The sequence below is a fragment of the Balaenoptera acutorostrata genome, chromosome 4 (genome assembly GCF_949987535.1).
Source record: "Balaenoptera acutorostrata chromosome 4, mBalAcu1.1, whole genome shotgun sequence".
Taxonomy (NCBI): Eukaryota; Metazoa; Chordata; class Mammalia; order Artiodactyla; family Balaenopteridae; genus Balaenoptera; species Balaenoptera acutorostrata.
In genome coordinates, this window is record NC_080067.1 from 63,341,129 (window position 1) to 63,354,376 (window position 13,248).

Below are 13,248 nucleotides of genomic sequence, written 5' to 3' on the forward strand. Positions count from 1 at the left end.
AGAAAAAAGAACCCAGAGCCTGAGAATCTGTGAGGAATAGGAGCTTAGGGAAGAACAGATTGTGCCTGCATCAGAGGGTCATACTGGTTTTCTTTACATAGTCTCTGAAGGTTGATACTTGGGAAAGTCACAGGAAGGCACAAATTCTGTAACATTCCAGAGCAGTGCCAGACACCAAAGCAGGGACTCAATGACTGATGAACTTTCATAAGGTTGCTTATAAGGGATTCACTAATAGATGTCTCTTACCCTTAAAATTCAAGCAAAACAGAGGCTCAGAAAATTTGAGAAAGCCAACACAACCCAGTGGGTATTTTGAATTGTAATTTTCTCCTCCCCACACATTTCCTGCACCAGCAATTTCTTCACCCCATGAAGATGTTACCATTCAGCATCTATTAATCCGTTCATTTGTTTTAAGGATCAAACTAAAATCCATTTGCACATTCACGTGAAATGCTGATCACTCTCAAGGAAGGCATCATGGAGCTGGGGAAGTTCCAAAATAACCCAAGGAGAGAGAATGACCTCCAGGATTTTAGACTTTGAGTCCTGGGCCTCTAGTGGAGACTCAGGAAAGTGGTATGATCCCATCCCATGAAATGAGGAAAGGAGTGGACACAGAATTTTCCATCAAACTTCATAGCAAAAGGGCACATGATTTGAAGCTTGAATCTTACAATTCTAAGGTGCATAAAGAGAGGTATATTATTAAATACAATCTTACACACTTGGTACTAAGTTTATGTAATCTTTTGTCAAGGAGTGGTTCAGGCTGAAAATAGAAATTGTCTCAAAAAAAGGTAAATATATTCGATCATCAAATTCACAATGGGTTGGGGCTTCCCTGGTGGCGCAGTGGTTGAGAATCTGCCTGCCAATGCAGGGGACACGGGTTCGAGCCCCGGTCTGGGAAGATCCCACGTGCCGCAGAGCAACTAGGCCCGTGAGCCACAACTACTGAGCCTGCGCGTCTGGAGCCTGTGCTCCGCCGCAAGAGAGGTCGTGATAGTGAGAGGCCCGCGCACCGCGATGAAGAGGGGCTCCCGCTTGCTGCAACTAGAGAAAGCCCTCGCACAGAAACGAAGACCCAACACAGCCAAAAATAAATAAATTAATTAATAAAATTAAAAAAAAATTCACAATGGGTTATTAAGAGAATCTAAGGGTGTTTGAGGACAGATGTGTTTCTGACTCTCTACAGTTGGCATCCTAGAGGGCAAGCGTGCTCAAGAACAAGAAGTCCCTGTATCTCATATAAAACATTTAAAAATGTTTGTTCAAGCATAAAAATATTTCTGTATCTTGCAAAGGATTTCCTTAGAAAACGACTTTTGTTTAATGGTTTGGACTTCATTTGAAAGGTAAATAAATGAATTTCAGTAATGCCAAAAGATACACACTTAAGAGTTTACAACAGTAACTACTTATTTTGAAATGAATGAGCCACCAACAGAAATAGAATATTGAGGTTCATGCCAGAATGCAATTTTCTAATATTAGGTTGACTTCATTTCAAAACAGAAAGAAATTCAGCTTAACTGTGATGAGTTCCACGTGATGCTTTATTTATTGCTGCCAAAATAAAAATATATTTGTCAATGTGTAAAGTTGTAAAACTTACCCTTTTACTGATATAAAACTTAGAATTAGTGTGATGTGACAAACATATCCCATTAGAAATGTATCAATTAACCATGTTGACTGATAACCCCAAGTATTTTCTTAATTAATTTTCAAAAGCCACATACTTTCCAAGGAAACTGAAATATTCCCTTTTTAAACAGATTCCAATTTTTCCCATGCCTGCCTTTGAGGTAAACTAGGTCTTTCTGTTGACTTTACCAAAAATTATTTTATAAAATACAGCCAGCACCTCCGCACATTTTTTTTCCCAGAAAAAAACCCGTGGCATATATAAAATTATGTTTCGAACAACTCCAGTCATTAAGAGCAGAGCTGCAAAGACAAGGGCAGGTTGGTGGGTGGTAGTGGGGGGAGTGGGAGAGTTCTTTTCTGTACTTTGAAATTTGGTTCTCTGTGAAGTAGAATTTCATCAAACTGAATGTGTTATGAATTTTAAATATATTTGATGCTAAAAGAGAAAAAATAAGTATGCTGTCCTTTCTTGTAGGCCTGTCTTTAGATGTCATTACCCTGGCAACCCTTACAAATGGCAACTGACGTCAAGAAAAGAGGAAAAACACTGCTGAGAGCATACACTCCATGCATTATAGATCATCCCGAGGACTTAGGATTCTCAGGCTCATACAGGCACTAAATGGCTTTAAGACGAGCACAAGCAATCTTCCCTTTTACAAACACTCTTCATAAACTTTTTAAGGACTCGGAGATCTGAAAAGAGCATCTTCGAGTCTTTAATTTAAGCAAAATACAGTTCAACTATTAGTTTAGGTGTTCTGCCTCACAATAACCGCCAAGCCCATTAAAGTGTTTGTCACTAGTAAATCTTAAAAGCAAATGGAAGCTCCCCTTTTCTTCTGAAAGTATTTTTCCCCAGATTTCATTATAAAAGAGTTCAGACATAGGAAGTTGAAAGAATTTTACAGTGAATACCCATATACTCATCACCCAGAGTCTTCCATTACCATTTAACTCTACTGGCCTTATCACATACCTGTCTGTCTATCTATCTTCTATCTATCTATCTATCTATCTATCTATCTATCTATCTATCTATCTAGCCATCTGTCCATCCATCCATCCATCCATCCCCTTATTCATACTTTAATCCCTCTAATTTTTGATGCATTTCCAGCATCGAAATTGTAGACATGAGTGTAGTTCCCCCCTAAATACTTCAGCATGCATATCATTAACTATTTGTTTATAGGTTTTCTTTTGATATAACATTTGCAAACAATGAAATGCACAAATCTTAGATGTACTTTTGCTGAGGTTTGAAAAATGCATACAAAGTCCTATCAAGCTATAAAACATTACTATCACCACAGACGGTTCCCACATGCCTCTTCCCATTCAATCCCTGCCCCCACCCACCCTCCATAGGCAACCACACTTCTAATTCCTGGAAGTATTTTTAAGAACCTTGCATTAGGGCTTATTACTTCTAAGAGCTTCCTCCCCTGAACTGTCCCAAGGACCGCATTCATCCTTCAGATTACAAGTGTACATGTTCAGTGACATATAAATTAATGTGGTCAGCATTTACTTTTCCTCTGTTATAGCTTTCCCTCCACTTCAACTGTGTAATCACAATACCCACCCTCCAGGGACGAAAGGCAAAATCAGAACAGGCTGTGTAATTTTCTAGGCTCAGTGCAAAATGAAAATGCAAGGCCCTTGTTCAAAATTAATTAAGAATTTCAAGATGGTGACAGCCAAGCAATAAACTAAATACAGGGACCTTCTAAATGCAGGGCCTTTCCAACTACACAGGTTACACACTCATGAAGCTTGCCCCGGTCAAAGTATTGAACAACTATTATGGTGTGGCCCAATTGATCAAATTGTAGCTCAGCCATAGCAGCTGAGTTGGGTTGTGGAGCTACTCTTTTAGTAGCTGGATGGTGAGGGGAGGTCCAGGGGACATGGCAAAGGGCCAAGGTAGTTGGCAGCAGAGAGGTACTTGGGGGATTCCAGCAGTGGTTATATAACAATATATATGGATGTATCAGGATTTCAGCCTTGGGGATGGCCCTTCTGGTGTCCTCCGGCTGAAGAAGTCCCTGGCAAGTGAATCTGGTTCACTCTTTCTTAGTAGCCCACTGCCCCTAAGTCATGAAGCAGTCTTGTAACCCAAGCTAGACTAACTGGAGAGTTTCCCTATGGTTTTTGTATTTGGAGCTGCAGAGTCAGTACCTCCCCACCTCCAGCCTCCTCCACCATACTATATATTGCATTTTTATAAGAGAACCAAGCTAGGGTTTTTCAGGGTTCTGATTACTTTCAGAGTTTAGTGGGACAGGTTTTCTAGATTTATGGTCCATTTTTCTCCAGGATCTCCACACATATTATTTTTAATAGACTTTACTTTTAGAGCAGTTTTAGTTTCATAGCAAAATTGAGAAGAAAGTACAGAGAGTTCCCATATACCCCCCTTCCCCCCCACATGCATGGTCTCCCCCATTATCAACATCATGAACAAGAGTGGTAAATTTGTTATCATCAGTGAACCTACTTGTCACCAAAGGCTGTAGCTTATATTAGGGTTCACTCTTGGTATTTTATATTCCATGACAAATGTGTAATGGCATGTATCCACCATCATAGTATAATACAGACCGGTTTCACTGCCCTAAAAAATCCTCCGTGTTCTACCTATTCATCTCTCCCTCTCCGCTCTTCCCTGGCAACCACCGATCCTTTCATTATCTCCATAGTTTAGCCTTTTCCAAAATGTAATATAGTTGCAATCATATAGGATATTGTCACTTCAGATGGGGTTCTTTCACTTAGTGATATGCGTTTAAGGTTCTTCCACATCTTTTCATGGCTTATAGCTCTTTTTTTTTTTTTTTTTAGTGCTGAAGAATATTCCATTGTCCAGATGTGCCACAGTGTATTTACCCATTTACCTAATGAAGGACATCTTAGTTGCGTCCAAGTTTTGGCAATTATGAATAAAGCTGCAATGAACACCTGTGAACAAGTTTTGCGTGGACGTAAATTTCAACTCATTTGGGTAAATACTAAGGAGCACAATTGCTGCATCATATGGTAAAACTATGTTCAATTTTACAAGAAACTGCCAAACCATCTCTGGAAGTTGGCTGTACCATTTTGCATTCCCACCAGCAATGAATGAGAATGCCTCTTACTCCACATCCCTGCTAGTACTTGGCGTTGTCAGTGTTTTGGATTTTGTCCATTCTAATGGATGTGTAGTGATATCTCATTTTAATGTCCAATTCCCTAACGATCTATGATGTTGAGCATCCATCTTTTCCTATGCTTATTTGCCATCTGCATATCCTTTCTTTTTTACTGAAAACTTTATTGGCTTCTGTTTTAATTAAATTTTTTTCATTGATATATATTTGACATTTTATATTAAATTAGTTTCAGGTGTACTTTATTGGCCTTTGGATAGAAATGGGAATTTATTTGCCAGGAAGGATGATCCCATCATACTTCTGCTGGAACCAGCGCATGGCTTCCTATTTGCTGATTCTGTGTTTGGCCCCATTGCAACCTGTTCTACACTTCTGTGATGCTGAAACCTGGTCTACCCAACACCACATAGAAGTCCAGACCATAGATACCAGTTCTTAGGTCACATTTGATCCCCAGATCGATGTGTTCCTGGATCCCAAAGCCAAAGTTTCCAGTATCTGAGCAATTCTTTTTTTCTTAACTCATGCTTCATGCCTTTAGACTTCTCTCCAGGATTTCTTCTGCCTTGGCCTCACAATGGATGGCAATCTTTTCATTTCTCCTGATGCCAAAGGACCTGATGGTGTATCTAGCTTTGGAGAACACAGAGGTTCAGCCTGTGAGCTGCTCCAGCCCTGAGGCTGCCCGGATCAGTCAGTCTCCACTCTGCCCCACACAGATGTTGAGGCAGAGCTTACAGATGTAAATTTCCCACATAGGCTCTCCTTTTCACTCTGATCCTGAGCCTTGGTGGAGAATGGGAAGAGTATCTGTGTATCTTCTTTGGTGAGCTGTCTGTTCAGGAGTTTTGCCCATTCCTTAATCAAGTTTTTTTTTATTGTTGAATTCTAAAGGTTCTTTGTATATTTTGGATAACAGTCTTTTATCAGAGATGTCTTTTGCAAACATTGTCTTCCTGTCTGTGGCTTCTCATTCTCTTAACAGTGTCTTTTGCAGAGGTATTTTTTTCTTTTTCATTCAAGAAAGTCTAGTCAACTGAGGGGACTACTCAGTAGACAAGAAGATCCCTGCCTTCATAACGCCTACACTTTAACGGAGAAAATGACAATAAACAGATAAATGAATAAACATATGACAAGCATTTAAGTGGACATAGTTGGAGAGAAAATTTAAACAGGTTAAGGAGTTAGAGAGTGACTAGAGAAAGATCACTCTGGCTGCTGTGTAGACTTAACGTGGCCCAAAGTAGAATCAACCATAGTGGGAACAAGAGCAGGGGTGGGGACACCAGGTGGTAGTCTATTGCAGTCATACAAGCAAGAGATATGTGGGAATGGATTAGGGTGGAAGTTGTGGAGGTGATGAGAAGTATCCAGATTCTGGACACAAGTTTTTTTTTTTTGGCTGCACCACATGTCTTGTGGGATGTGGGATCTTAGTTCCCCGACCAGGGATTGAACCTGGGCCCTTGGCAGTGAGAGCTCCGCGTCCTAACCACTGGACTGCCAGGGAATTCCCTGGACACTAGTTAAAAGTGGAGCTGAACCCTATCCATTAAACCATTGATGTCTCTGTTGAAAAAAAAAAAAAGTGGAACTGACATATTTGCTCATGGATTGGATGTAAGAGAACTAAATGATTCAGGGATGAAAGCTAGGTTTGGGTCTAAGCAATCAAGCGAATGGTGGTAAAACTGGTGGGGGAGTGGGGAAGGAACAGGATAGGCAAGGACCAGACCTAGGCATGGGACACTCAAGTGACAATTTGGGTGGAGATGTTCGAGCAGGCCATTGTGATTCAACTTGAAAAGTTAGCATTGGAGCTATACATGTGACTCTTCCACTTATGAGAGCATGCTGGATATCTCTGCAGGCCTTCCATATTCTCTCTCCATGCCTCTCCACCCTGCTCCCTGCCTCCATATAGACTAATCCATAGGGATTAAGTCAGTGGACTCCAATCTTCTGGTTTCCGGCAGATTCAGCCCTCTGGCAGCAGATCAGAAGAGAGGAGAGCAAGGTGGGATGACTTATTCTCCAACTCCCTCCCTGCAGTTCTCCTCAGCTGCCTGAGCCTCTCTTGTGAAAATTTACAGCTCCCGTCAGGCAGGCTTCCACACAGCTGTCTCTCCAGATGCAGGAACTGCTCTGTCCCTTCACCCCTTCTGGTCCTTGGGTGGAAACAGCTTCTCCCCTTACTAGCCTGAGGTACTGCTGTCCTTACACTTTTACAAATAGTCCCTTTAGTGAGCCCTGCTTGAATTACTGTAATTTGACTGTGCCATCTGTTTCTTGTTGGGTCCTTGACTGAATTTAAAAACCTGAGATTGGATAAGATCACTTAGGGAGTGAGAAGAGATACAAGAGAAAAGAGATTTGCTCTAATATGAAACTGACTCTTTCTTGTGAAAGAGTCTAAATTCTAAATTTGAATTTTGAAACAGTAAAACAATAAGGTTTAATATAAAGCAAAATAAATTTTTTATGTTTATGATCTGCCAATTTCCCAGAAAAAGTTTTGTGGTGACTTTAGTTATATACCAGATACATTAAAATCACCAATGGACAACACATCTTTTATTCAGGTGCCATCTGAAAGTTTTAAAAATTTGTTGACTTAATATCACTGAACTGTCCACTTTAAAATGGTTAAAATGATACATTTTCTGTTGTGTGTATTTTACGACAATTTTTTAAAAATGTGTTGTTTGAAGATTTTTAGGTTTTATAAAGATATTGTATTAGCATAACAATGAAAAATTTAAAAGACCACCTCTAATCTCATTATCCTATCAAGCAATATTTACATTTTTATTTTCTCTTCCTGTTGTCTATAAACATAATTCCACATAGCTTCAATATAATTTGCCATTCTTATCTTTTCATACTAAATTTAAATTTTATGATTCATAGTTATACTTTTTAACATTGTATTCACAAGGTTTCATTGAGTTGGTCAATTTTTTAAATTGGTGAAGAATTTGAAATAACCTAAAATAAAGTATTGTAAACATCTTCATAAAAAAAAAAAAAGAGAGAGATTTGCGGACGGACTCCTAGGACAGTCTTATTTAGAAGCTGGAAAGAGGAGGTGGGTTTCACAAAGCGGAGGTCAGAGGGATGGGAAGAAAAACAGGAACACGTGGTGGTGTCCGGGTGGTGGCTCAGGGAAGACAGGTGCAAGAAAGAGCTCTCCTCCAGCGCCCCAAGCCACCACTGCTCTGGGACTCCCGGAACCTCTTGCTGCCCTCCTTATCACTCCTGACTCCTTCTTGCCTCAGGTGGATTCTCTCTCATGGGTCTTGAAATTGCTTTGTAATTCGGCTTCCGACATTCCCAGGTCAGCTGATATGTTATACGTATCTCAATCCTAAGGTTTGAGGAGGCTCTAGGCAGCTGTGCAAATGTACAGATGCATTAAGTATGGGAGGCGGGGAAACAGAGCGAAACCGCCAAGGAACGCACACACAGGCACACCCAATTACACCTGCCTCAGGCACTGTTCTGTGACTATGGCCAGGGCAGGAACTATTTCACATTCACTCTGATGTTGAGTACTGAACATAACACCCAGTACACAGTGGCAACTCAGTACATTGTTTTGGATGAATTAATGCTTTTTGAAAACATGGCTTATCGTGATATACTATGCTTTTGGTGCATGAAGGCCCCTTTACAGACTTGACAACTAATTCCCTGAATTGCCCTATTATAATATGTCCCTGATTATGCTTTTGTATACTATGTAAAGCCTGGGTGTGAGTGCACTTTTTTTTTTCTTCCCCCAAACAGAATTGTATTGAGAAGATGACAACATGAACTCTGCAGAAACAAAGGCTGTGGATTTTGGTCACTTGGGCTCTAGGGCCCTCAGATAAATATGTTACTACTGTACTTCTAAGAACAATTCTCTTTGTTTAAAGTGTGAGACTGCTATTCACTAATATCTTGGTGCCATTCCCAGAAATCATGCTTCATGTAATTGGCAAGTTTTTGCAAAGGCTGTTCGCTATTTGCAGCCTCTGTATTAGTGTTCTTGACTGATTTCCTCAACTCTGACTCAGTACAGGTGAAAAAAAAAATCTCCCTCTTCTACAAAGTGGAGTTTGAATCCTGGCTGTGTCAGCTTCACAAGCAGTAACCTTGTGAAAGATCTTAACTGCTTTGAGTCTTAGTTTCCTTATCTGTAAAATGGGGTTAATAGTACAGTTGATCCTCATTACTTATAGATGCTGTGTTTGCGAATTCATCTACTTGTTTGAATTTATCTCTAACTCCCAAATCACTACTTGCAGCACTTGTGCAGTCATTCACAAACATGTGCAGTACAACAAAATATTTGAGTTGCTCAAGATGCGCGTTCCCAGCTGAGTTCATACTGTAAACCAGTAACCTTTTCATGGTCTATTTGGTGTCATGTTTTTGCATCTATGTTCTTTTTCTTGGTGGTTTTGCTATGTAAAATGACTCCCAAGCATAGTGCTGAAGTGCTGCCCCAGTGTCCCTAAGCACAAGAAGGCTGTGATGTGCCTTACGGAGAAAATACAGATGTTACATAGGCTTTGTTCAGGCATGAGTTATGGTGCGGCTGGCTGTTAGTTTAATGTTAATGAGTCAACAATGTATATTAAATAAGGTGTCTTTAAACAGAAACACACATAAAACAAAGTTATGTGTTCACTGGTTCATTGACGAAAATGTTGTGATCAGAGGCTCACAGGAACCTAATCCTGTACTTCCCTTAGAAGAAATGGTTCAGTATATTGGCTAATTCAGTGTCTGCACAGCGTTTATAAAAGATAGTTAGAATTAGGGTTAGGGTGCACCTTAAAGACCTCATTTTAACTTAATTACCTCTTTAAAGAATGTATCTCCAGATATAGTTAACATTCTGAGATCCTGGGGATTAGGACTTCAACATACAAATTTTGGGGGACCCAATTCAGCCCATGACACCACCTCTCCATCCTCATTTCCCACACCTGATTCTCTAGCCAGCCAAACTGGCCACTTGTCATTCCCTGAGGTTTCCTTGCCAGGTTTCTGGACTTTGTTCATAATACTGTGTCCTTACAGCATCCCCTATCTCTGCATATCTAAGTCAAATCTACTTTTCAAAAATGAGAATATGACAAGTGCTCATTAAGGAGGTAATTAAGTTAAAATGAGGTCTTTAAGACTCATTGGTCCTAATCCAATATGATTGATGTCCTTATAAGAAGAGAAAGTTTGGACACAGCCATGGGTGCACACAGAGGAAGGACCATGTGAAGACAGAGATAGAAGGTAGTCATCTACAAACCAAGGAGAGAGGCTGACACCTTGATCTTGGATTTTTCTGCCTCCAAAACTATGAGAAATACATTTCTGTTGTTTACAGTTGACCCTTGAACAATACAGGTTTGAACTGCATGGATCCACCTACATGTGTATTTTTTTCAATAGTAAATACTGCAGTGTTACACCGTCCCCGGTTGGTTGAATCCCAGGTGCAGAACCACAGATACGGATGAACTGTGTATAGGGAGGACCAACTATGAATTATACTCGGATTTTCAAACGCACAGAGGGTGGGTGCCCCTAATCCCTGCATTGCTCAAGGGTCAACTGTATAAGCTACTCAGTTGATGGTATTTTGTTATAACAGCCCAAATTGACTAGGACACCAGGCAAAGGAGTTGGGGTTGTATTCTGTAGTTAGTGTGAGCAACTGAATTTTTTAAAGAGTGATCCATGCTGTGCTTCAAGAAAGGAACTGGAACCATTTTTTGAAGAGAATGAGCTAAAAAGGGGAGAGGCAGGAGGCTGGGTAGGTTATCGCTGTTAGAGCGATTCTTACAGGTTTATACACCTATAGTTGAGACTTTTATAAAACAGTGTATTGTAAGGCCCTGTTATAAAAGGCTGTTCAGGATAGTAGTGGAACAAAAAGGTCAAAGGGTCTGGGACAAGGTCGGGCGAACACTCGCTAACAAAACAATGATATTGCATGGGTTCTGGAAACTTTTGCAATAGCATGTTTGAAATTTTCAGTGGGGCCATGAGGACTACAAAAGAATTTTGCAGCAATGGCCCCTGAGCATAAGATGTACTATTCCCAAGTGTGCTGAGGATATCACTGTGGATATGAAATATTGAGATCTGGCTTGTGAAAATAACAGGTCTCTAGCAAACATTCAACAGAGAGTCCTAAGCTGATGTATGTGCCCGGACAAGAAGTAGCAACTGAAAACTTACTTCATTTTGTATCTTTTTACTTCATTTTGGTTTTGGCCTTCTGGAGTTTGATCATCCTAGGGAAACTGTGGCAATGATTGTATGAGTCTGCAAAGCAGATAATAAAAGCCAGAACTAGTAGCTGTGTTTGCAGTAAGGAGGGTATAGTTTGGAGAGGTATCATCGGGTGGTATTGATAAGACATAGTAACTAACTGGATCTGAGGGTACAGAGGAGAGAAGCTGAGATTGTCCAGAATAACTCAGAGTTTGAATTGAGTAGAATAATTTCACTTTTGGACATGTTGAGTTTGAGGTGCATTTCCAGCTGGGGCATGTGAATGCAAAAGTCTAGCAGGCCAAGACTGGAATGTATAGACTTGAGAGCTATTTGCCTGTGGGTGACAGATAAAGCCAGAGGAATAGATACCAGGAATCTGCAGTGGAAGAAAAGATAGTTAGAGGCTGTGAACAGTTGTTCCCAGGCTGCAGTGGAAAGAAGTGGAGACACAGGAGTGATCACAGATATAAGAGGAAACCCAGGACACAAAAGCCACCGGCAGAGGAACAAGTGATACAGTTAAGTTTGGAAAGAGATGGATAGATGAAAATACACAGGAATAGGGTTAAAGTGGAGGACACTCAAGAGAGATGAATTTCTTTTCAGAGAAGTGAAAGGCTAGCTCATCTTAGGGAGTGGGAAAGGAATTAAGGAGAATAGAGAATGTTTGGAATATGCCCCATGAGGAGTACACTAGGAAGTAAATAAAGCTGAGCAAAAGGATTGCTGATCCCAGTGAGAATTCAGTTGATACTCTATAGGGTAAAAGTATAAAGGAAAATTGTATGGTTTCCTGATGTTTCCCTTAATGCTTTGCAGCTGTTTTAATCAGCACTTTTGCAGTTGCAAGTGACAGAAATCTCAATTCAAAATAGATTAAAGAAAAAAAGGAAATGTATTGGCTTACATAACAGGAACGTCTAAAGAGCATAATGATTTATGACATGGCTAAATCCAGAACCTCGAAAAATATCATCAAAACTATATTTTTCTCCATTGTTTAGCTCTGCTTTCCTAAGTAGCCACTGCCAGCTCCAGTATACAGTCTACCTGCTTTAGCAAGCCCCAGCAAAAAGAGCATTTCTCTCCCAATTTTCCAGCCAAACCCTAATATAGACTACAGTAGGCCCAACTTGGGTAATGTGACCACCACTGGACTAATCACTGGGGCCTAGTGGATGGGATTGTTTGACTGCCTGGGTCTGAGTCATACACTCACCCCTGAAGTCATGAATTACATAAACCCAAATTGAGGAAGGGGTGGTTTGCAAAGGAATGCTGTCAGGTGAAACAACCAGGTCCACTACAGACCAGGAATATGAGAGGAGAAAACAGATGGGAGGATCAGTATCTGTCAGGATAGGTTAGGTTATGTACAATAACAACCCCCTAATCTCAAATGCTTAAAACAACAAAGATTTATTTCTTCTGTCGCTACGTGTCCATTGTCAGTCAACTGGGGCCACTCTCCTCACCCAGAGTGTGCTGTAGATCATGGAGGCGAAGGGAAAGAGAATGTGGTAAAGGAAGCGTTCTCTCTTGAAGCTTCTGCCTGGAAACGAGACTTTTCACGATTACGTTTCATTGGCCAGAGCAGAGGGGTTGGAGAGGTAAGACTCTACCAGTTACCTAGAGGGAAGAGAACTGGAAGTTTTGTAGATGGTCCTAATGATGACCCCAGGGACTAATCAAGTTTGGAATACTGGCAGAGAGAAGATGGCAGAGAAACCAAGACATGAGAGGATCTAAAATGTTTGGAATGTCCTGGAGCGGTGAGGGAAGGAAATAATGTAAGAAAAAAGCAGAGAGCCTGTGTGGTGAGCTACTGGAGAACAAAGGGAGAAGGAAAACCCAGTTGGATAGCAGTGAGAGAGTGGTAGAAATCATGGGGGCTATTATATCTCATTGCATAGCTGGTCACAGAAAAGTTCATTGCAGCTTAGTGGGGTAGACTGAATTGAAGCTGGACCAGTCTACTTGGGTGAACAGGTGCCGAGGATAAAGACCCAGCTGTTGGTACTGGAAGACTGTCCAGCCAAGCAGGCAGAACACAGTAGTTAGGAAATATGTGAACCTATCAAAGTCAGGATCCAAGTGAATGGTCAGCCTCAGGATGGATGTGGCCGCTGGATTCTAGACGCAGGTAATGTTCAGA

General features: G+C 40.7%; 1 pseudogene; it reads right to left on the reverse strand.

Moving 5' to 3' along the window:
• Positions 1-5,084: 5,084 nt before the first annotated feature.
• LOC103009208 (60S ribosomal protein L11-like) overlaps positions 5,085-13,248 on the reverse strand; it is a 28,212-nt pseudogene continuing 20,048 nt past the window's right edge.